Source organism: Carassius carassius, chromosome 27 (genome assembly GCF_963082965.1).
Source record: "Carassius carassius chromosome 27, fCarCar2.1, whole genome shotgun sequence".
NCBI lineage: Eukaryota > Metazoa > Chordata > Actinopteri > Cypriniformes > Cyprinidae > Carassius > Carassius carassius.
Genome location: NC_081781.1, coordinates 18,756,942 through 18,780,263, shown reverse-complemented (window position 1 = coordinate 18,780,263; position 23,322 = coordinate 18,756,942). Strand labels below are relative to the sequence as shown.

The following is a 23,322-nucleotide window of genomic DNA, read 5'->3' as shown; positions in this document are numbered from 1 at the left end:
GACGGCTCTCCGTGGGAGATACCGATCAGGACAGACCTACTCTCACAGGCGCAGGGCATGATAATTCACCCTCGCCCGGAGTTGTGGAAGCTGTGGGTGTGGCCCCTGAGGGGGCACAACTGGTAGCAGCTGGTCTCTCAACTGAGGTTGTGGAGACCCTACTCCAATCCAGAGCTCCCTCTACGAGGAAACTGTACGCCCTGAAGTGGAAGCTTTCACTTCATGGTGCAGAGACCGCCAGCTAGACCCAGCAAACTGCCCAGTTGGTACAGTTCTGGAGTTTCTACAGGCTAGGCTCTCTGCAGGGTTGACCCACTCTACTCTGAAGGTCTACGTGGCGGCCATTGCGGCCTACCACACCCTTCTCGACGGTCAGTCTTTGGGAAGACACCCCCTAGTTACACGTTTCCTCCGCGGTGCACTGAGGCTGAGACCTCCAGTACGGTCCCGTATTCCCCCGTGGGACTTGGTTGTGGTGTTAGAGGCTATGTGCAAACCCCCGTTTGAATCTATTCAAGATATCTCAGACAGACATCTCACACTTAAAACCTCTTTTCTGTTGGCTATTACCTCTCTGCGGAGAGTAGGAGATCTTCAGGCCCTCTCGATGGCCCCTTCTTATCTTGAGTTTGCACCAGGCATGACTAAAGCGTTCATATACCCTCGAGCGGGATATGTTCCCAAGGTTCCCTCTGTTACACCACGACCTGTAGTGCTGCAGGCCTTCTGTCCTCCTCCCTTTCGGGAGCCCGACCAGGCGAAGCTAAACTGTATGTGTCCGGTTCGAGCACTGGACGCATACGTCCACAGAGTTGCCCTGTGGAGAAAAACTGACCAATTGCTTGTGTGCTACGGTCCCCCCAAGAGGGGTTCTCCTGCTTCTAAGCAGACTATTAGTCGTTGGATAGTCGAGGCTATCAACGTCACCTATGAGTCCTCTGGTCGTCCCCCGCTGTCGGGAGTCAAGGCTCACTCTACTCGGGGTATGGCGGCCTCTAAGGCCTTCTTAGCAGGTGTATCCATGCTGGACATCTGCAACGCTGCGGGGTGGTCCACGCCCTCCACATTTGTTAGGTTCTATGGCCTAGATATGCCAGTCACTCCAGGCGCTTCTGTCCTCCTGTCCTGAGCTGTGCTCTTCGGATACACACCAGGCAGGGGTTTGGTAGTCTGGCGGCGTTAGGACTCGTTCCCCAAAGCGCTTCGACGCAGCTCGAGTTCCTGAAGAGGAACGTCTCTAGGTTACGTATGTAACCCTAGTTCCTCGAGGGAACGAGACGCTGCGTCTCGGAGCCATACCCCCGGCACCCCTGCCGGCGCTTGCTGGTACTCGAAGCTGACGCCAGCTGCGTGGCACGTGCTTTTATAGCTTCCTGGTCGCTTACGTCACCACGTCGGTGACGTCACGCCCTTCCATTGGACTGATTACACATGATATTCAGAGTCGCGTACGCTGAACGCGTTCCCCAAAGCGCTTCGACGCAGCGTCTCGTTCCCTCGAGGAACTAGGGTTACATACGTAACCTAGAGACATTTTTTCAGAAACTCGCATTTGCTTATCGTTTTCCTTGTGGAACTTGAGGGTTTTGTGGTTAATAACATCCAACTGTAACTCAATCAGTGTCCACTCATCCTTGTTTTCTGATTTATATGCATGAGGCGCTGTACATTGTTCCAGTGTGCTTGCTAGGTGCTAGGTGTGTGTAGGGGCTATGGCACAACCTGCAGAAATGAAATCCAAACAAGAGACTAAATGTAGTGTTTTTCATTTACGCAGTTAAGGTCAGAGTGTTAGGGTACGTTTACACAACAACGAAACTTTTTCCTTTGTGTTTTTGAGATGTTTTGCATACATATGACAGCGTTGTCAAAAACAATCATTCATATAGATCCAACCCGATCTCAGGGCAATTCGTACATATTTTACAAGGTGGCGCATAAATTTGTACGAATGACCTACACCTAACCCGCCTCTAAACCTAACCATCACTGGGGTTTAGACAAATCGTACAAAATCGTGCGAGTGAGGTCATACAAATTCGTACGAATAAGCCACCTCGTAAAATACACACAAATTGGTTGTGAGACAGCAATGATAGATCTGTGAAATGAATAAAAATGCTGTAATGTGCATGACAGGTCAGTAGTTGGCGATGTCACTTTGTGAAGAAACACTATGTACCTGCACACATAACTAGATTATACTCTGAACACGAAATAGCCATGACGTCACCATTTTCACAAATTATTATTATTATTATTATTATTATTTTAAATAGCATTTAATATTTAAGAATGGCTGACCAAGGCTAATATCATAGCATTTAATGTATCTCATTTTAATTCAATAATATTTTCGCATTCCTTGCAAAACTTGACAGCTTGATTCAGAATGGCACAAAAATGTTCTGCAATTTTATAAAAAGCTTGTGATTTTATGTATCATACTTGAACTTTTTCTTCTTTTACATCTTTTTCTCACTCACTAACTTAAACTATATTGGGGCAAAAAAAAATGTGGTGTAGTGGAAATAATAAATCAGTTATTTTTTGAAAATACAATTGAAAAAAAAAATACAGAAATTATATCAGTTTGTATCATTCTTTGTATCATAGTTTTGAACAGATATTTTGTTTTTGTATGATGGATTTTCAAAGTCTGGGTTTGGGGTGAGTACATAAAAAAGAAAGTAATTTTCAAACTATCAAAAATAAAGTCTTAGTAAAAAAAGGCACTGTTTTAAACTAAATTAAAAAGACTCTTAGTTTTAATAAAAATCAACCTATCTGACACAAATTGAAATACTTATGTATGCATAATTTTTCAATCATTGTAATTAAATCATTTAGGTGCATTCAGTATTAAACCTCCATTGATTAATACAAGTAATTAATATAAACAAAAATGTGTCAGTAATAGTTTCATTGCACATTCTCACAAAAAAAAAAAAAATAAAAAATACAAAAGCTGTTACTGGGGTGGTACCTTTCAAAATGATCTATTTGTACATTTTAGGTACTAGTAAGTACACTTTAGATATTCATATGTATGGACCCTTTAGGTACAAAGGTGTACCTGCCCCATTAACAGCTTTCATACCTTTATTTCTGAGAGTGCATCTGACAGTGAACTGGTGAACAGAACAGAGTAGCTTACCATGTATCTCACGTCATCTTTCATCAGGCTTGTAGGGTTAGTAATTTCCTCTGATTTCACAAGCACACAATTCAAACTTTCATTCCAGGCTCAGGAAACGCTACACAGTGTAATTTTGAAATGTTTTCTACGCCCTTGAAATTGCTTGCCCTTGATTGTCTCTGTCCACTTCCCTCCTCTTCGGCGCAGAAATGGAACTGCCCCCAGATTACGTTGTTTAATTGAATTTGCCTGCATTTGGTTCCTCGTAGTGAGAAAGAGGAATATTTCTCTGAGCCCCACGCTGACCTTCAGGCACACTGTGATTACATTATGTTCTCATTAGCAGGGTGCACTGACTCGGTGGATGGCACTCTGCCTCCCAATGAGTGAGGCTGCTCTCCATCAGGTCCTCTTTGACCTTCAGTGCGCTGCTTTATCATACTCCTCTCAATACTAATTACTCACTTTAATCGCTAATGAATTATTTAATAATCTATTATGGGTATGCATGATAGGTTCATGAATATGGCATTTGTTGATTTAATTGGACTCTCGTTGTTTAGGCCATCGTACTGGAAATTACTGAAAATCTCCACTTTGTAAGCGAGTGTGACTAAAAGGGTACGTCTGTCATGAACAAAATGAGAATTTCGTTGTTACAGTTGTGTGTATGCTAGCGTAAAAATCAAGCGCTCGAGGAGGGTATTAATCAAAAGAGGAGTTTACTGAACATCGATAGCAATAACATAGACAATAGACAACACTACTACATTAACACATTAACTAACATCAATCACGGACAAGGAGGAACTCAAAAGACAGGGTATTTAAACACAACAATATTTGGCATTTTTATATTATTTTTCATCTGCCAAAATTTCTTTGTGGAATAGAATTATATATTCACAAAGTTGCCATCTAAATAAATCTATTTATTTTACAGATTTATTTATTTTCTATCAAGTTCTTTTTTCATATTTATTCATTGACTATATAATTAAGGTAAATATGTTGCTGTATACTGTTGTTGTTCTCGTTAATCTGATTGCTTCTATTGTTCTCATTTGTAAGTCGCTTTGGATAACAGCATCTGCTAAATGATTAAAAGGTAAATGTAAATATGTAAAATAAATATACGTTTTATTTCAGCAATTGTTCTTATACAATGTGCATAATGGCTTTACGTCAGCCCCCCTGCTCTCTAAGAGATTGTATTGGTATCAACCATTAAAACCTATGCATCAGTTGACGACTAATAATTAAAACTCTGAAATTGCATCAATATCTGCATCTTGGTGATAGCATCTTTCCTGCAGTTGAAGATTCCTTTATTTAAATGCCCCCTGACAAGGCCAGAGAAAATGAAATCAGAGCACCTCCTCCCCATACTGACTCAAATTAGAGCGCTGCCTTCCTATCATAACTAATGCAATCAGAGACACAAGATTATGCTGCGTTTGAAGTAATGCAGGAGAGACGGAGAGAAGGAGGGAGAGGGAAGGAGAAGGGGAAGGATGGAGAGGGAGGGGTTTGGGGATTAAGCTGTGGAAAAATTTGTTATTAAGAGAAAAGGTCACCGAATGATATTACCCACAACCTGATTAGCGAAAGGGCCTTAGGCCAATGCATCAATGCCTTCTTCCCAAAAGCCCCTTGGTTGCACAAACCCACGCATGCGAAGACAAAAACAGTGACAATAAGGGAGTTGCAGAGTCAGTTGTGATTTGGTATTTCAATGTGTCGTTCTCGACAGTCTTTACAGATCAATTACCGCAGTGTCAGCCATGTGGTCGGCCGGGGGCTACATTAGCTGTATCTGACACAGAGAGGCAAACAATTCAGCTGCAGTACCGAACCATTCCCAGCATGCTCTCCGGCCAACACGGGCCACTGCCATCCGCTCCCTCAAGCCAGTTGAACTGACAGACCACACAAACGTGCTAGTGTAGATTAAGACTACAAGCAGCTAATTTACTCTGACATTGCTCGATCCCTTAAACTGTGAAAGACTGGTGGAGACATACTGGTGCTAATAAAGTCAGCTGCAAGGAAATACCAGCACAGCTGATGTCTCTCGAAATAAGTTCTATTACTATGTTTCGGTAGTGACAAATTTGGGGAGAAAAACTTTCTGAAAATACAATATGAGATTTAACTGCACAGTTACTAAAAATGTGTACCTTGAATCAAAATCACAAACTGGAATAAGTAAATTTCTAATAATTTTTTACAATATTTTTTCTATTGTTTATTGAGTAAACTCTTATGCATCACTGAGTTGATTTGCTCTAAATTCAACTGGGCTGCATTAAATGGTCCTGTTACTAGTAAAGAAGATAGTGGCTGACTGTTTTGGAAAAGGGTAAACTGCTCAACTTGCCTTTGAAATGTTCTCTGCCTTCCGTCTCCATAGATTTTAGCAAGACCCCTTCTGTTTGAAACAGATGTGAATCCTGACCCAGTTCTATCTCTCCTGCTTCTCTTAGGCATCCATTTTATCCACAGACAGACAGACAGACAGATGCACAGACACACAGACAGACAGAAGTTATAAAACTTTTATTCCGTCTGCAAGCAGGGAGAACAAACAGCAAGAACAAAGCAAAGCCACAAAAGGGAATAACAGACAAAGAAGAGACTGCGTGAGAGAAAAGACAGCATGCTCCTTTACGACTGACTGATGTGTTGTCCAACAGAGCCTTTCAGTCTTTTGCCTCAGAACAGATTTGTCGCCAGCCTATTGCAGTTACTGGTGGAGACAGACACAGAGAGACTGTCCTGTTTTTAAGGCTGGATATGTTTGTTCCTGTGAGTTAAAATGCTGAAAACCGTTTCTGCTGTTGTCCTGTTAAGCTATGGCTAATGAAGTGGTAAATTAAAGCGGATATGTCACACTCTGACACAAAACTCATTTTTGGATGATGTAGGACTGAAGTGTTTTACATTGAAAATGTCTGTCAGAGTCGTGGCCTGTTTAGCACAAATTCTCTGAGGAAACATGTGCTTTTTTTGTTTGAGGGAACACCACTGATTACTTTTGGCACAGATGGTGTCCCAGACAAGTTAAGACATGATAAAACAACACTTCTTAGTAGTAGTATTTTTGTACTTTGGTGCGTTTAAAGTTTTTGGATAGCCTCTGAGTTCAATTCCGGTGTCCTGACATTTTATCCTGTCAGATTTTCCTACCCGGGTTTACTGCGCATGTGCACATCAATATCGCGTCCTTTATCTCATGCTAAACAACGATATTTAATGTATCTGCATTACTGTAAGGGTAGGTTTAGGGTTGGTTTAGGTGTAAACTTTAATAAAAACGCATCTAATTGGTAGAAAAGAATATTAATTGTTGGTTTCCTGTAGCTGTATCCCTTCTAGCTACAACCGCAAATATAACACATAATTACTGTATTTGCAGTACTGTAAGGGTAGGTTTAGGGTTGTGGTAGGTGTAGACGTTAATAAACCATAACTTTACAGTAGCATTTTTTAGTTGTCAAATTGTACTACCCACTGTTTTAGTGGAAGGTAGGAAAATCTGACAGCGTAGGACAAATCAACAGAACACCGGATCTGATATATAATTTGTTTTCAAACTCACCAAGCAAAATTGACTGAGCGAGACAGCCATACATCACTATGCATTTTCAAATGTATGGAAAAGAGCTTTGACATTTCGATAATGGCTCCTTTGCTGTACAGAAAAAAGTCATAGGAAATTTGAGTGACAAAAGGGTGGATGATGATAGAAGAAACTGCAAATGATCTGTGGAAGGTTTGACAAAGGTGTGATAAATTTAGACTTGCACTTTTAAACTATGTTCTGTCAGATGTAGCGTCTGAACCAATCAGTAACATCCCTCATTTAACAGACCAACTATGAATATAGTCTATGGACCCTTTCCCCAAAATGCATCTAACACCTCAGAAAGTCAGAACAGGCCCTGGTTCTATAGCAACTAATGCTGATATCACTGTTTTTTTGTCCAAAGTATTTTTGGCAGAGCACAAATCGCAATTAATTTACCCTTAGTAAAGACACACAATGCTCATAAAAATGGACTCTTTCCTAATTAGTTCATAGGAATGAATTACTTTGAATGAACACACGTCCTTCGGGCGTGAATCTTCTCAGACCTTAAAGGCCTCACATCAGTGACCCGCCTTTAGTCTTTGGTTCTTTTAGATCCTAAGAGAATGAGGAGGATGAGCTAGAACTCTCTTGGACTTCTAAGCACGTACCAGGTCCTTGGCCTTGACTTTCCATTCCAAAAAGATCCAAAGATCCTACCAAAGATCCTAGGATCTCAGCTGATGTCTCTCTTAGCTCTTTTTCACTTTCCACTGGGAAGAAATTCCCAATCACCATCGAGTCAGAACATCTTTGGAATTTATCACTCTTCAAACTCGGAAGAAGGTGATCATGACTCCTACATCACCGAACCTCCAAACCATCAAGACTTTCATCAAAGACTGCATCCCGACATCGTTCCAGGCTAAGGCAATGCAAGTAAGTATTATACATTTAACTAAATGAAACAGATGTTTAGTATAAGCTGTAGACGCCGTTCTAAAACAGCACTGATGGTTTTACTCTTGGGGTTAACTGACTCTTTTCATTGCTTAATTCTGTTTTTCCTGATGATTTCATGAATGCATGTATATTTGTTTGTTTGTTAGCCTAGTTTGTGTTAGTTATTAATTAATAAAACCCTTGTGCACAAATTGCATGAGTTTCTGATTCTGCCTTGCAAATTAATTGTCCCTTTACAATTTGATCCTTGCTACATGCTCTAACGCATTATTAGGCTACTGTAAGAAGGTTGTTTTCTGTGGCCACGAATATATCCTTTCTTAGAGTTTATATGAAATTACGCTAAATGTTAGCTGGACAAACAGATGATGGCAATTTAGTTCTGCTACTGTTACTATAGGCAGCTCATATAAATAATTGTAATTAATCATAATTAATTGTAATTATTTATATACATTCCCCCTTTGAGCTTTATTTACTACAAAGAAATTGCTATTCAATTTCACAAATGATTGCAAAAAAATATCAAGTAACACATTGTAATAAATGTGTAATTAAGGAATAATGAAACAGTATTTAGGCTTCTTGTAAAATATACATATTCTTTGTTTCAATGGGTGATTTATTAGGCTGTGGTTGTCAAGTGGGTAATCTGAGTTTGAATCTTGCTTGCAACATTCTCATTCTTTTCTCTTTTTGGTCTTGTTTCCTGACTTATTTATATTGCATTCCAAAGAGCTCCGTTATAAGCTCCACAGTGTAAAGTGAAACTGTATCCGTGCTGACTGGCCCAAATTGGCATGGAATGGAGCGGTTAAGCAAAGAGAACTGTTCGGCCCGATTGTAGAGAGGCTGCTTATGAACCATTTATGATTGAACGTCATGATTCAGTTCATCTGGAAGAGAAGACAAAAATACTGAAGACCTCAGCTGTGTGGGAGCACTTTAAATTGAGTGAGAACAAGGCAAAGTCAGTGTATCAGATATGCGATTTGTAACTGGCCTTCCACAACAGCACATCAAGTTTGAAAAATCACCCAAGTTCTGCAAGTAGTTTGCCTATAGTATATTGTTGGTGTAAAAAAAGAAACAAGTTGCATTTATCCGCCATGTTAATCTGTAATTTTACACATGATAAAAATGTGAACTTAATTTGCTTAGAAAAAATTACAGTAGGCCAGCCCAATAATAGTTTGTCTATATTAAAAGTATTGCTCTTAACAGACCTGTGTGTTTTGTATCACTATTGCAGTGTCCGTTTTCAGAGCATAAGCCCTGTCCCTGTTAGGCGCTGCTCTGTAGTTTATTAAAAGTTTATTAATTCTGAATGTGTCGTGTGTTCATACTGCACCAAAATGCGACATTGCACTCCCTTGGGACCGCAGCAACATAACCCGCCATGCGTGGAGTAGATTGGATGAATGCTTCTCGACATAATAAAAATGCAAACAGACAGACAGACACACAGATTCCTGCCTTTATTAGAGAGAAGAATATGTTCAGCTCCCTCCCTCCGAAGCTCAATAAAAAAATGGTATTCGGATCAAAAATGGTATACGGACCCTGATTTGTAGCAATAGCCAACAATACAGTATATGGGTCAAATTGATATTGAAATTTTCTCAATATATTCCAGATTTAGTTGTATCTCAGCCAAATATTGTCCTATCGTAACAGATCATAAACCGTTGGAAAGCTTATTTGTTGTCTTATAACTGGTTTTGTGGTCTAGGGTCACAAATGAAGATATTCAGAAAAAAAAAATCTGTTTTTGACTATACAGTGAAAGACAGTGAGTTCCAACTGGCTTTTTGGCTGATCTGTCCCTTCCAAGACAGATATTAAAGTCAGGTTTTATTACATGATAACAATTGATGGCAGTGTGATAGAGGCTTCAAGTGAGAGTTGGGGTTGAGTTAGTGAAAAAAAATATTTTCAGTTTTTGACTAATGCATGGTAGAAACTATGAAATATTGAAACACACAAGGAGTTAATGATTGTATGCAGGTTTTACTAATGTGCCAGTGTGCATGAGGCCTTTATGTGTGTGTGTGTGCACTTCAGCAAGAGTCCTCCCTCTGGATTTGATATGATGAAGCAGCACAATGAGGACACTGATATTAGAGAAGAAATCCTAGGATGTACAAAAAAGCATTTATCTTAAGAAATGAGAAATTTATTTGAAGATTTTTTTGCTCATTTTTCGAAAGGACATCTCTAGGGAAATAACAATTTTTAATGAGCCATGTTTAGATTTGTGAGGGGAAAAAAAGTTTATCTGTCATAAAAATAGACCCACTTTTTTCTTAAAGACTTTTTTGTCTCTCAACGATAGCAGATAAATGAGCAGTATTAAATTGCACCAAGCTGTGAAAGGAAAACGATACAGCACATAAGAGAAGCCAAAATGGTACTGTGAGAGACTGATAACGGCTTTGTTCCAGGGCAAGACCTCTTATTTTTATTTTTAGTACAACTTCACTTTAATTTTCTTTTTAGTCAAGTCAAGTCAAGTCACCTTTATTTATATAGCGCTTTAAACAAAATACATTGCGTCAAAGCAACTGAACAACATTCATTAGGAAAACAGTGTGTCAATAATGCAAAATGATAGTTAAAGGCAGTTCATCATTGGATTCAGTTATGTCATCTCACTTTCTAACTTTTTTTTTTTTTAACTAGGCTACATTATTTTCATCATTGAATTCAGAGATGTCATCATCTCAGTTCAAGTTTAAATAGTGTCTCTGCAATCATTTTCAATCAAGTCAACAATATCGCTGTAAATGAAGTGACCCCAAATAAGAAAGCCAGAGGCGACAGCGGCAAGGAACCAAAACTCCATCGGTGACAGAATGGAGAAAAGTCCTTGGGAGAAACCAGGCTCAGTCGGGGGGCCAATTCTCCTCTGACCAGATTAATCCAGTAGTTCAATTCCAGGCTGGAGCAAAGTCAGATTGTGCAGAAGAATGATCTGTTTCCTGTGGTCTTGTCCAGGTGGTCGTCTGAGACAAGGTCTTTACAGGGGATCTGTATCTGGGGCTCTAGTTGTCCTGGTCTCCGCTGTTTTTCAGTAGAGGTCCTTTCTGGGTGCTGATCCATGATCTGGTCTGGATACGTACTGGATCCGGGTGACTGCAGTGATCCTCTGATCTGGATACAGACTGGATCTGGTGGCTACGGTGACCTTGGAATAAGAGAGAAACAGACTAATATTAGTGTAGATGCCACTCTTCTAATGATGTAGCAAGTACATCGGGTGTTATGGGAAGTGTTCCCGGTTTCGGTTTACCTAATTAATGCACCCTAAAATCCTTTAACAGATTTGAATATTAGAAGCACATTAGTATGTTATGTGTAAGCCAGGTTAAAGAGATGGGTCTTTAATCTAGTTTTAAACTGCAAGAGTGTGTCTGCCTCCAGAATAATGTTAGGCAGTTTATTCCAGAGTTTAGACGCCAAATAGGAAAAGGATCTGTACGATGTTTGATAGGGATCCAGTGCAGTGTTGACAGGACCGGGCTAATATGGTCATACTTCCTGGTGCTGCATTTGTGACTAACTGTAGTTTGTTTACTAAGCATGCAGAACAACCACCCAATAAAGCATTACAATAATCTAACCTTGAGGTCATAAATGCATGGATTAACATTTGACATCGTGAACATAGGTCGTAATTTAGATATATTTTTGAGATAGAAAAATGCAGTTTTACAAATGCTATAAACGTAGCTTTCTAGGGAAAGATTGCTATCAAATAGCACACCTAGGTTCCAAACTGATGACGAAGAATTGACGAAGCAGCCATCAAGTCTTAGACAGTGTTCTAGGTTATTACATGCAGAGTTTTTAGGTCCTATAATTAACAATTAATCAAATTCAACAATTAATAAAAATTTGTTTATCTTTTTAATCTGTTAACAGTATTTCATGGACTTGTATGGAGTCAAAATAATGCCGTATATATACGCAAAAAAATTACATTTTGCAAAAGAAAAAGTTTTGCAAATATTGAAGAAAATAAATTTGCTCTTTGCAAACAAAAATTAAGAATTGCAAAACATAAATGAAACAGCGCGAAGGCAATGATTTTGCAATACATATTTTCCATGGTCATATCTATTAATTTATCTGCAACACTGCTTTTATTTTGCGTGTCAGTCTAGTTTGAGCTTGCAATAACGTTTTTCCTTTGCACTTCATTTTTGCACTCTCTCTTTGTGGCACTGTTTTGACGTGGGGGTGGAGTCAAGGGACGGGGATGTGTACAACATGCCTCCCTGGAAGTGACGTCATCGGCCCGAGACCCAGCTCACTGATCCAGGTCTGCGCTGTTTTGTGTTTATTTTGTAATTAAAAGTCTGTTTGATTGTCTGCCGGTTCCCGCCTCCTTCTTCCCGTGATCATGGAGTTTTAATTCGTTACACTGCTGTTTATTTCTCTCGATGTGCACACTTTTATAAGTAGAATTATAAATGAATAATTCGCTAGTTTCATTTGTAAATGAAAACACTCATTTGTCACAGAACGTTAATTAGGTAAGCAATACACGAATTGAAAGGGGAAGTAAGCATAACAATAAATATAAAAATATAGCCCTAATTAATATAATTCTATTATCAATTATATACGGTTAGCCTATATGAATCAATGAATAAATGAATGATACATTTATATAGAGCTTTATTGTGTATTGTTGTCCACCCAAAGCGCTGTACAATCATGTGTGTCTCTCCTCAACCACCAGCAGTGTGCAGTATACACTTGGATATATTATATATACCGTATTTTCCCGACTATAAGTCGCACTTTTTTTATAGTTTGGCTGGTCCTGCTACTTATAGTCAGGTGCAACTTATTTATCAAAATTAATTTGACATGAACCAAGAGAAATGAACCAAGAGAAAACATTACTGTCTACAGCCGCGAGAGGGTACAGTCGCGGCTGTAGACGGTAATGTTTTCTCTTGGTTCTTGGTTCTAAATAAATATGATTTATAGTCCAGTGCGACTTATGTTTTTTTCCTCATCTTGACGTATTTTTGGACTGATGTGACTTATACTTAGGTGCGACTTATAGTCTGAAAAATAATAATAGCCTTACATGAACATATATTATAAAAAGACACGATCAACGGACTGTGGGATGGATAAAAAATATTTTATTAATCTTTGATAATCTTAGATTGCTCTGGTCACCCTGGTTTGTTTATTCATTAAACTCGTGACCACGACATTATCACGTTCCCAAGAATTATTCTCGTGGCCACGACAAAACTAAACTAAAAAGACTCGAGTATAAAAACATTTTTTATCTTACAATGACAGTCATTTATTAATTTATGCCAGTAGTTATGCAAATGAAAAACTAATTTGCGATCGATAGGAAACTTGACTCGTAGACCTCTTTAATGATGTAAGTTATAATTTATGAAGTGAATTGCATTATTTTACATTAAAACTAGCAGTAACTCTGAACTAATGTGAGCAAAGAACGCTTCTGTGCGCTGGCATCCTCCACAAGTTAAGAGATTTTAAACAAACACTTGCAGTTAACCAAATAAAACAATACACATTTTAATGCTATAAAAGTGTGCACATTGAGAGAAATAAACAGCAGATGTTCACGCTAACAACTTCTTTAACTTGAGCAAATGCTGCTAATACACATACATTTGTTAATAAAGTAAATAAAACGAAAACATGAATGTTTTAATGCTATTGAATAAAAAGAAACGATCCACTCGAAAGTCTCTGCTCATCATGACAGGACCTGGATCAGTGAGCTGTGTCTCGGGCCGATGACGTCACTTCCAGGGAGGCATGTTGTACACGCCCCCATCCCTTGACTCCACCCCCACGTCAAAACAGTGCCACAAAGAGAGGCATGCAGAAAAGTGAAGCGCAAAGGGAAAACGGTATTGTAAGCTCAAACTAGATTGACACGCAAAATAAAATCAGCGCTGCAGATAAATTAATAGAAAATATGTATTGCAAAATCATTGCTTTCGCGCTGTTTCATTTATGTTTTGCAATTCTTTAGTTTTGTTTGCAAAAAGAAAATTTATTTTCCTCAATACTTTAATTTTCGTTTGCAAAACTTTATTTTCTTTTGCAAAACGTAATTTTTTTGCATATATATAAGGCGTTAAATTGACTCAATAGACTTGAGCTAAGATGAATTAACAATGAACAGTTATATTTTTATTAGCTAACATTTAATAACAATAAATAAATAATATAGTAATTGTAATTAATGCATAAGTTAACATTAATTATTGAGACCTTATAGTAAAGTGTAACCACATTTTCTTTTTTTAATGTACATTTATGTACTGTAGGTTTAATGCATTAACTTAGAGACCCTCATAGATTTTTGCACCAGAAAAATACTGTTTAAATTCAATTATAATTGATATAACCCAATAGTTATACATTTCCCCCTTTGAATAGATTTGTATGTTAGAAAATGTTGTTGTTTTTTTAGTGGAGTGATACAAACAGTGAAAAGTGCTTTAGGACTGCATATTAGGACTAATGCCATTCAGCCAATGCGATTCAAGGACCAGAATTAATTGATGTATAATTCTAATGATTTGGAAAGGTTTTGGGTCGTTTTGTTCATAGGCCTTTTGTCATGATTAGTGTAGTTTTATGTCTTTTTTTATTTTTATAGTTTAGTTTCTAGTTCATGTCATGTTCGTGTTCATTGCGACCTCCTTTGATAGTTCCAAGATGTGTCAGGTAATTATGCTTCCTTCAAGTGCACCATGGAAACTCGCACCCCCGAGTCGGGCATTTGTTATTACTAGGGGTGCACCGAAATTTCGGCCGCCGAAAATTTTCGGCCGAAATGGCATTATCGGTTTCGGGCCGAAATAAAGAAAAACAGCCGAAAACGTAAACCGAAAATGAATGTCACCCGCCCCTCCCATCCGTGAGCAAGTGCTTAGGTTTCACTCACGGTCGAGCTGTTATCATGCGTCTGCCTATCAAAGATTAAGCATGTCAAAGGGCTGTCACAATCAAAAAAAGCTTGTCACAAAAGCTGCACAATTGATCGGACCAACCAACACAAGTTTTGAAAACGAAAACAGGGAATCGATTTTAACGGCCTTCTCTCGGAGCGCGTCCAGCTCGTCACTATACGCTCGCAGCGAACGCGCGTCACACAGCAACTGCAGGTTCTGAGACACACACACACACACACACACACACAGAGCCTATTAGTGCATAATATCAATGTAGCCTTCAGTAATGTTTTTCATTGATGTTATGGCAGTCCACATTGCTGACTTGTGCGCGTCTCAAGCGCCCTCTTTACGTTCGCCCTAATGCCTGTTTAGTTTTTGGTGGATTTGCCTATATTTGGCGTTGAAAAACGGATCAACGCCAAATATAGGCAATTTACTAACTATTCAATGAACACTTTGCCTATGTCTCAAAAATCGAACAGGATTTTTTTTTTCACAAAAGTGACAGCCCTATACGAGAGGACACCAAAGTTGCAATATGTAACATTTGTTCTGCAAAAATCTCCAAAATTGTGGATTTTTTTTGCACAATTTTTAAAAAACAATTTTATTTGATGGAACATAAAACTTGAAGAATAATTATTATTTATATTTATTGTAAAAAATATTTTATGTTTTGTTATGTAACTGTTAATAAAAGTTTGATTATTATATTGTGATTTTTCAATTCAGATCCATTAAATCCAAGCAATATATATATATGTTTTTAAAAGAAGCCATTTTCGGCTTCAGTTTCGGTTTTCGGCCAAGTGCATCCTAAATTTTCGGTTTCGGTTTCGGCGCAGAATTTTCATTTCAGTGCATCACTAGTTATTACAACAGGTCACTCATTCAAGTGGGATGCATAACATGGCAGTAGCTTTAACATCCAAAATAATGAAAATATTATTTATTTATAAGGAGTATCAAAACTAAATGCTTGTTAAATAAAGCAAGATGAAGATTGACCATTGCAGAAAAACTTTCTGTATTAAAATCTCTCTCTCTCCATCCATCCATGTAATTAAGGTTTTAAGAGTAATGTTAGGGGGAGCAGTGGTGATTTCTAGCAACTTGGTCTAACTACTTCATCTTGATGCAGTGCTTTTGTCATTTAGGCAGACATTTGCTCTCCTGAGAGTCGTGGACTGTGCCTGGATGTGTGGAGTACCGGAGCTGATCAGACTGTGTCAGAGACCTGCTGAGAAATAGATTACAGTGAGTCAATGCAGCGAAGACTGCTGCGAGTCAAGATGTCGAGTATGAGAGGATGTCAGTTAGCGTAAGTGTGTATGTGTGTGTTTAACGCTAGAGAGAGAGGGGAAGCACGCACACAGCCTATGGCGAGGATTACAAGGTTTGAGTTTTCCAGAAACCTTGTATGAAAGCATTTTCAATCAATTTTTTTTTCAACGGGCTAAAGAATATTGTGCGCATTGCTAAATGTTATAACAATCTCTTAAAGGAATACTGTAGTTAACCCAAAAATTAAGAAATAAATTAAAAAACCCTCATGCCATACGAAATGTAGATGTGTTTGTTAATTGGAGATATGAAGCACTTGCTCAGTAATGGATCCTCTGTAGTGAATGGGTGCCATCAGAATGACTAATGTCTAAACAGCTGCTAAAAGCATCATCACAATAATAAAAGTATAATCCACACCACTCCGGTCCACCAATTAATGTCTTGTGAAGTGAAATGCAGCAAGTTTATTATAAATTTCTCATTATGATATATTATAATTTCAAACCATTGCTCCAGCTCTTATGCATAATTTTGCATAAATTAATTTATGCATAAATTAATTTCAATGGTGAAAATAACAAACTTTTGTGAAATGAATCAAGAAAGAAATATGCAAGATAAACTACTATTTACAAGCAATAACAACCCAAACCGTTTTTTAGTAAATATGTTGGTGGATTTTGATGTGAGATGACAACATGGCACTGTTTCAAAGTTAAAATACCTTAATGATGGATTTTGTTCACAACTTTTCAGTTCACAAGATGGCAATTGATGGACTGGAGTCGTGTGGATTACTTGTGGATTATTATTTTTCGAAGCTATCATTTTGACGGCACCCATCAACTGCAAAGGATCCATTGGTGAGGAAGTGATGTAATGCTAATTTCTCCAAATCTTGCATTGAAGAAACAAACTCATCTTTATTTTAGAGAGACTGAGCGTGAATACATTTTCAGCAGATATTTACTTTTGGGGGAACTATTCCTTTAAAGTGGCAGTTCATTAAACAATTATACTCACCCTCATGTCATTACAAGTGGCAGTTTTTATTTAAAAAAAGGTCCTAAAATGTAGTGAAGATCTTCCTTTTTAATTATTTTAAAAGTACTGTATGTAGGGCAGTTCTTTAGACATATTAAATATATTTATCCTCTCTTCCATTGTTAATAGAGACTTGGATCGAATAATTTTGGAAGATCCTGCATGTAGATCCACTGAAGGCAGTGTGTGTGAGTAAGTGGTTGTATGCAAGTGTGTGTCACTGGGCTGTTGGAGTGGGATAGTCGGTGGCAGGTGGATGAAAAGCATTGCATGCTGGTCTGTATGGTAATAAGATATAATTGCACAGTAAGTTCAGCCTGCCTGTCGCCTCTAAAATTCAAAGGGAATTTGCATCGTTATGTACAGACTTTTCAAATATGCAAATGTTTTTTTTTTCCTCACCGCTCACAGGCATCTTTCAGTACAATTAGATCCTCTCAGCTAACTGTGTAATCACAAGATTTCCGAGCAGAATGGGGAAAAAACACTTAATGTTTCTGTTAACTTTAAATTACACTTGGTGAAGTGCCCTATACAGAAGTCTCTGACAGCTTTTTGTAATCATATCCAGAGGAAATAGTCCCAGGAAATGAATTTCATTATAATTTAGAATTAATTATAATGTGTAATGATTTAAATTGTATGTAACAAACATTCAAATTTTAACTTTAAACAAAATTCAAGAATGAAAAGAATGAAGTAGCTTAACTCGATTCATAAGTTGGTTCATAACTACTCCAAAAGAGCATTCAATCAATGTCGCAGGCCAAGACCTTCCACTCAGACAGAGACTAACCATATGCTGCCATAAATAATAACTAACCATATTTTGTTTTGTTTTAACATGCCACTCAGTGGTGGCTTTTTCTGAAATAGCTAAGAGCACATTAATAGCCTGTGTGGGAAAAAATCATTTATCTGATAATATGGCAGTCTCAACAAACATTATTACAGAAGGGTCAATGACATGACACTGGCATCTTTATTTAACTGGTTCAGAAATACAGACATAATGAGGCTACTCATACTTACAATGACTTGAGAATGCATCTTTGATGAATGTTTCTATTTCTTATTAAAATAGCTGAATTAAAAGGCTGAAATTCAGTGCGTTGAGAACGCTTCAGTTAAAATGCAGTGAAGCTGCTAAGGGGTCAAGAAAAGCATTTTTCCTGAGGTGCACTTATAATCTTAGTATGTTTTTTTTTTTTTTTATCAAAATTCTAATTTAGATATAAATAGTTATTTTCTATACCCCTGATTTAAACGCTCTGTTGAGACTTCAGTGTAAAAACTCAGCTTCGGCAGGTCAGATGGAAGGAACCCAAAGCCTGGTAGCAAACCATAGCACAGCAGGTCCCGACAGTGCTGAGAGGGCAACCCCAGCATATGAAGAAGAAGAGAAGGAGACAACCCTCGAGAGCGAGAGGTGCACTGTCCACTTACAAGTCATTCAACCAGGAATCCAACACAAGCTTCCTGAAAGGCGCATCAAGATCAAGTGAACAAAGGCGAATATGCAAGAGGACTGGTGCAGGCTCGACGAACACCTCAGTGGAGTGCTGCAGTATTCTTTGTGAGGAACAGTTGAGCGCAAGCTAACCTTGATAGAAAACATCATATACGAGGAGGGCAGAGAGAGGTTTGGAGAGTGTACGACCAAACATCCATACCCCCAGAACAGAAAAGACGGACTCAACCAGGAGAGTCACATCGAGTTGCTCATATCAGACAGGCATCACCTGAGGAAGAGGTGGAGCAAAGCAGCCCCAGAGGAAAAAGAAGGCCTCAAGCTGTTATGGGATGACCTTAAGCAGAGTCTGGTCAAGCTACTCTGGGCAGAATGGATCAGGAGGCGGAGGAAATGGAAGGAGATGGAAAAGAAGAACTTCTTCACAGACCCTTTCAATATGCCCGTCAGCTGCTGGACGAGAAGCAGAGCAGTAAGCTGGCTATCACTAAAGAGGATCTGGAACATTATATTAAGGGCCAGTATACGGATGCAGCCAAAGATACACCACTTGGCTCACCAGGTTATGTCCCACATCCAGATACCCCAAGGAACCCCTTCAACACCTCCCCACCCAAGCTGTGTGAGATTAGAGAAGCCCTCAAAAAGGCCATATCAGCCTCAGCACCAGGTCCAAATGGGCTTCCATAAAAGGTGTACAAGAACTGCCCACAAGTGACAAAGATCTTGTGGAAGCTCATGCAGTTTGTCTGGAAGAACCAATCCATTCCAGCTGAGTGGAAAGAGGCAGTTGGAATCTTTCCTCCTAAGGAGCAGAATACCATGAACATTAATCAGTTCAGGAGCATCACCTAGCTAAACATGGAAGGGAAACTATTCTTTTCAGTTTTGGCAAGAAAGATGACCAGCTTCCTCAGCAGCAACCACTACATCGACACAGGTTGCCAAAAGGCTGGGCTCTCAGGCATTCCAGGATGCATTGAACACACATCCGTGGTCTGGGAGCAGATACAATGTGCCAAAAGAGAGAAGAGTGAACTTTTGTTGTTGTCGTTTGTTCTGCGTTTGAGCACTGTCACTATATTCTTTTTATTGACTACTTTTTATCTTAAAAGTCAATTTTATACACCATAATTTCCAATTCTATAACATGTGAATATATCCTCTATCCTATTCTACAACAAAAACAATCAGAACGCCTCATTATCACTCGTTTTATTTTGATCTCCCAGGTCCGCTATTAGCTTATAGCCCGTTAACATCGGCAGCATGGTTGCTGCTAACCGCACTTGCATTGCTAATACTCTATTCACACACATTAAATTGCTTTACTCAGTGTTACTTGCTTTAATGGCGGATGTATGTCTACCTTTGATTGCGCTGGAAACCTCCCGGGCTGATGCTCACAAGTCCAGGGTAAGTATACAGCGCGCTGCTAACAGTCCCACCACCTCTACTCCATGTGTTTCTCTGCACAGATATCGTACCTCAAAGTGATGATGTTACAGACCATTTCCTTGTATCGTTCATGCTGCGTATCACTGATATTAACTATATGGCTCAGCGTTACCATCTGGGCAGAACTATTGTTCCAGCCACCAAAGACAGATTTGCAAATAACCTGCCTGATTTATCTCAACTGCTATTTGTACCCAAAAATACACATGAACTAGACGAAATGTCTTGCAACATGGGCACTATTTTCTCTAATACATTAGAAGCGGTTGCTCCCATCAATTTGGAAAAGGTTAGAGAAAAACTATATATCTCAACGAGACCAGATGAAACTTCTAAATTATCTAAGCTAACAGAGTGTTAAAAATTTCAAAGATTGGATGACCAATAATTTTCTCCTATTAAATTCAGATAAAACAGAGATATTAATTATTGGACCAAAAAACATTACACAGAATCTTGTAGATTACAATTTGCAACTAGACGGATGCACTGTTACTTCCTCTACAGTCAAAAATCTGGGTGTTATATTAGACAGCAACTTGTCTTTTGAAAACCATATTTCCCATGTTACAAAAACTGCATTCTTTCATCTTAGAAACATTGCCAAGCTATGAAACTTGTTACCTGTTTCTGATGCAGAAAAGCTAGTTCATGCATTCATGACCTCTAGACTGGACTATTGTAACGCAATTCTAGGTGGTTGTCCTACACCTTCAAAAAACAAGCTACAGGTAGTTCAAAATGCAGCGGCTAGAGTCCTTACCAGGTCAAGAAAATATGATCATATTACCCCAATTTTACAGTCTCTGCACTGGCTACCTATTAAGTTCTGTATCACTTACAAATTATCATTACTTACCTATAAATGTTACAGACACGCCAGGTTCCACCTCCTTCCAATCACAGCACAGTCCCTCACCTGAATACTAATCACTCCCACCTGATCCTCATCCACCAGCAATCCCCTCAGCACTACAAATACCACACACATGCACTCAGTCAACGTCCGGTCTCGTTCGCAACAAGGTCTTACCTGTATGCTAACTCTAAGGACTAACTCTATCTCTACTTACCTCTCTCCAGTGATCTCCAGAAGCTCCCAGTCTTCATCATGCGTGTGTGTGGTACACCCTCTTCCTCCAGCGTCTCTACCCCTCATCAATGTATCCATTCTTCACTGCCTCCAGCACCATCACTTTACCCAGCATTACCCGCTCCTCTGCTTGTGCCTAAATAAACTGTGTTTCTGTTACCCAGAGCCTCCTCTATTGGTATTCTGTAACAATAAATGCCCTAAATGGTTTAGCTCCTGCATACCTAACTAGCCTTATACCACGTTACAATCCATCATGCTCCCCATGGTCTCAAAACGCTTTTGGCAGTTTCTAGGATAGCAAAGTCCACTAAAGGAAGTAGAGCATTTTCGCATTTGGCTCCCAAACTCTGGAATAGCCTTCCTGATAATGTTCACAGTACCACATAAGCTGGTTGAGTTTGCATTTGAATTCTTACACATTCCAGCGGTTGTAATTACCAACCATTCAATCCTTTCAAACAGGAAAGGGGTGAGGGATGACAGGACAGTGTTCACAGATGGAGGGGAGAAGATACCATCGCTGAAAGAGCAGCCCGTCTGAAGTCTTGGAAGGTAGTATACTTCGAGCTCTCAGACAGACGGGGAAGTTGGTGCAGAAGCAGCTGAGAGAGGTGCTCGCAAAAATCGATAGCAGTCAGCTTCCTGGGAAACTGAAGGTTTGGTGTTACTAATTCATATTTTTCCAGTGTGTGATGTGGCCTCTGAAGGTGTCCAAAATACCATCATCCCTGACTTGCAGGATGGACTACATCAGGAAGTTGTTGAGCCCACGCGCTGTTTCTCTGACACAGGCCTTTTTCCGCAAGAATGCTCTTCAGCTTCCTTTGAAGTCCATCAATCTTGGATACAAGCAGGAGAAGACCTGTCTTGTATTTCAACTAAAGGAATCCAGGGATAAAGCAGTGAAGAGCGAAGGGTTGACCATCCACACTGGGCACAGATGGAGGGCCCAGCAGGAGGTCGACCGAGCTATTAACAGGTTAAAACACAAGGAGGTCATGGGAAGAGTCCAACACAACTGAACAGAGTTGGGCTGGGGAGAGCCAGTCCAGTTCTGGTCCACAGCCACAAGGGAGCAGAGTAAGACCATGGTGGTGGAAGAGGTCTCAAGAGTGGAACAGGACTGTTTCCTCATCAAGGATGTTTACCAGGGCAAACAAAGAGCATGGACCTTTTGGAAGGGCATCATTAACAGGGTTATAACCTGGTCAGTCAGTCAGTTTTTATTTATCCCCTTGGGGAAAGTAATTTGCAGCATACCTCCACAGACATCACAATCAAACATATATTGCATATACAAGTTAACAAACACTTAATTTAAGCTGGTCAGACCAGCTGACCATCAGTCAAGGCTAAAAGAAGAATTTCAAAATCCAATTGCTTGGGGGATAAAGGATAGTTTGGACCTGTTTCTTTAAGATTAATTTCTTAAAGAAATACAACCTTTGTTGTATCTTCTTACTAAAAAGTCAGTCCATACATCCCATTTAAGCTTATGATCCAAGACTATACCGAGATATTTATAATGTGTTACTACTTGCATTTGTTCCCCATTAATTAGTGTAGAGTGGGTTGTATCCTTTTCTTTCATTCTAAAATCAATAACCATCTCCTTAGTTTTGGAGGCATTTAAGAGGAGATTTGATTTCTCACACCAACATTTTTTTGTCTATAGGTATTCTTATCTATTTGTATTTGTCTTTTAATCTTCTTCTGTATATGTCTCTGAGTTATCACATCCTGATTTTTATATACCTTCCTTTTCTTATTAATAAGTATTTTTAATTCTTTAGACACCCAAGGTTTATCACTGGGGTAGACCGTAAAAGTCTTAGTAGGTATAATATTATCTACACAGTAGTTTATGTACCCATTAACTGTTTCAACATACTTCAACATACATTGATGTCACCACTATCAAGAATAAGAATTGACTCAAGTCTCTGAGATAGGTTGTAAATGATCTCTTGAGCTGTTAAAGTTTGCTTTGGGGTGAATGTATGCTACAGTAATACAAATTTGGGGAAACTCCCTCTGTAAATAGTACGGGCGAAGAGAAACGCACAACAGTTCAATGTCTGGAGTGTGCATGTTTTCTCTGACCTTTACTGCACGTCACCATTCCTCTCGAACAAGAAGACATACGCCTCCTCCACGAGTCTTTCCGGTGATGTTAAAATCTTGGTTGGTCCTGAACGACGCGAAGCCTTCGGGTTCCACCTCGCTGGGCAAGACATTGCTGTCCAGCCCGTCTCAGTAATAGCAAGGACACAGGAGTTCCGGAACTCATGTAGGTAGCGGATGTTAGCTGTTAATTCA

The 23,322-nt window shown here is 39.1% G+C and overlaps 1 long non-coding RNA gene across 1 annotated transcript in view; it reads left to right on the top strand.

Moving 5' to 3' along the window:
* Nucleotides 1-18,373, top strand: part of LOC132106965 (uncharacterized) — a 41,793-nt gene extending 23,420 nt beyond the window's left edge. Inside the window, exons 2-3 of the long non-coding RNA XR_009424212.1 lie at nt 15,805-15,904; nt 18,287-18,373. This is a non-coding gene — a long non-coding RNA (uncharacterized LOC132106965). The remainder of the gene's footprint in view (nt 1-15,804; nt 15,905-18,286) is intronic.
* Nucleotides 18,374-23,322: the final 4,949 nt, after the last annotated feature.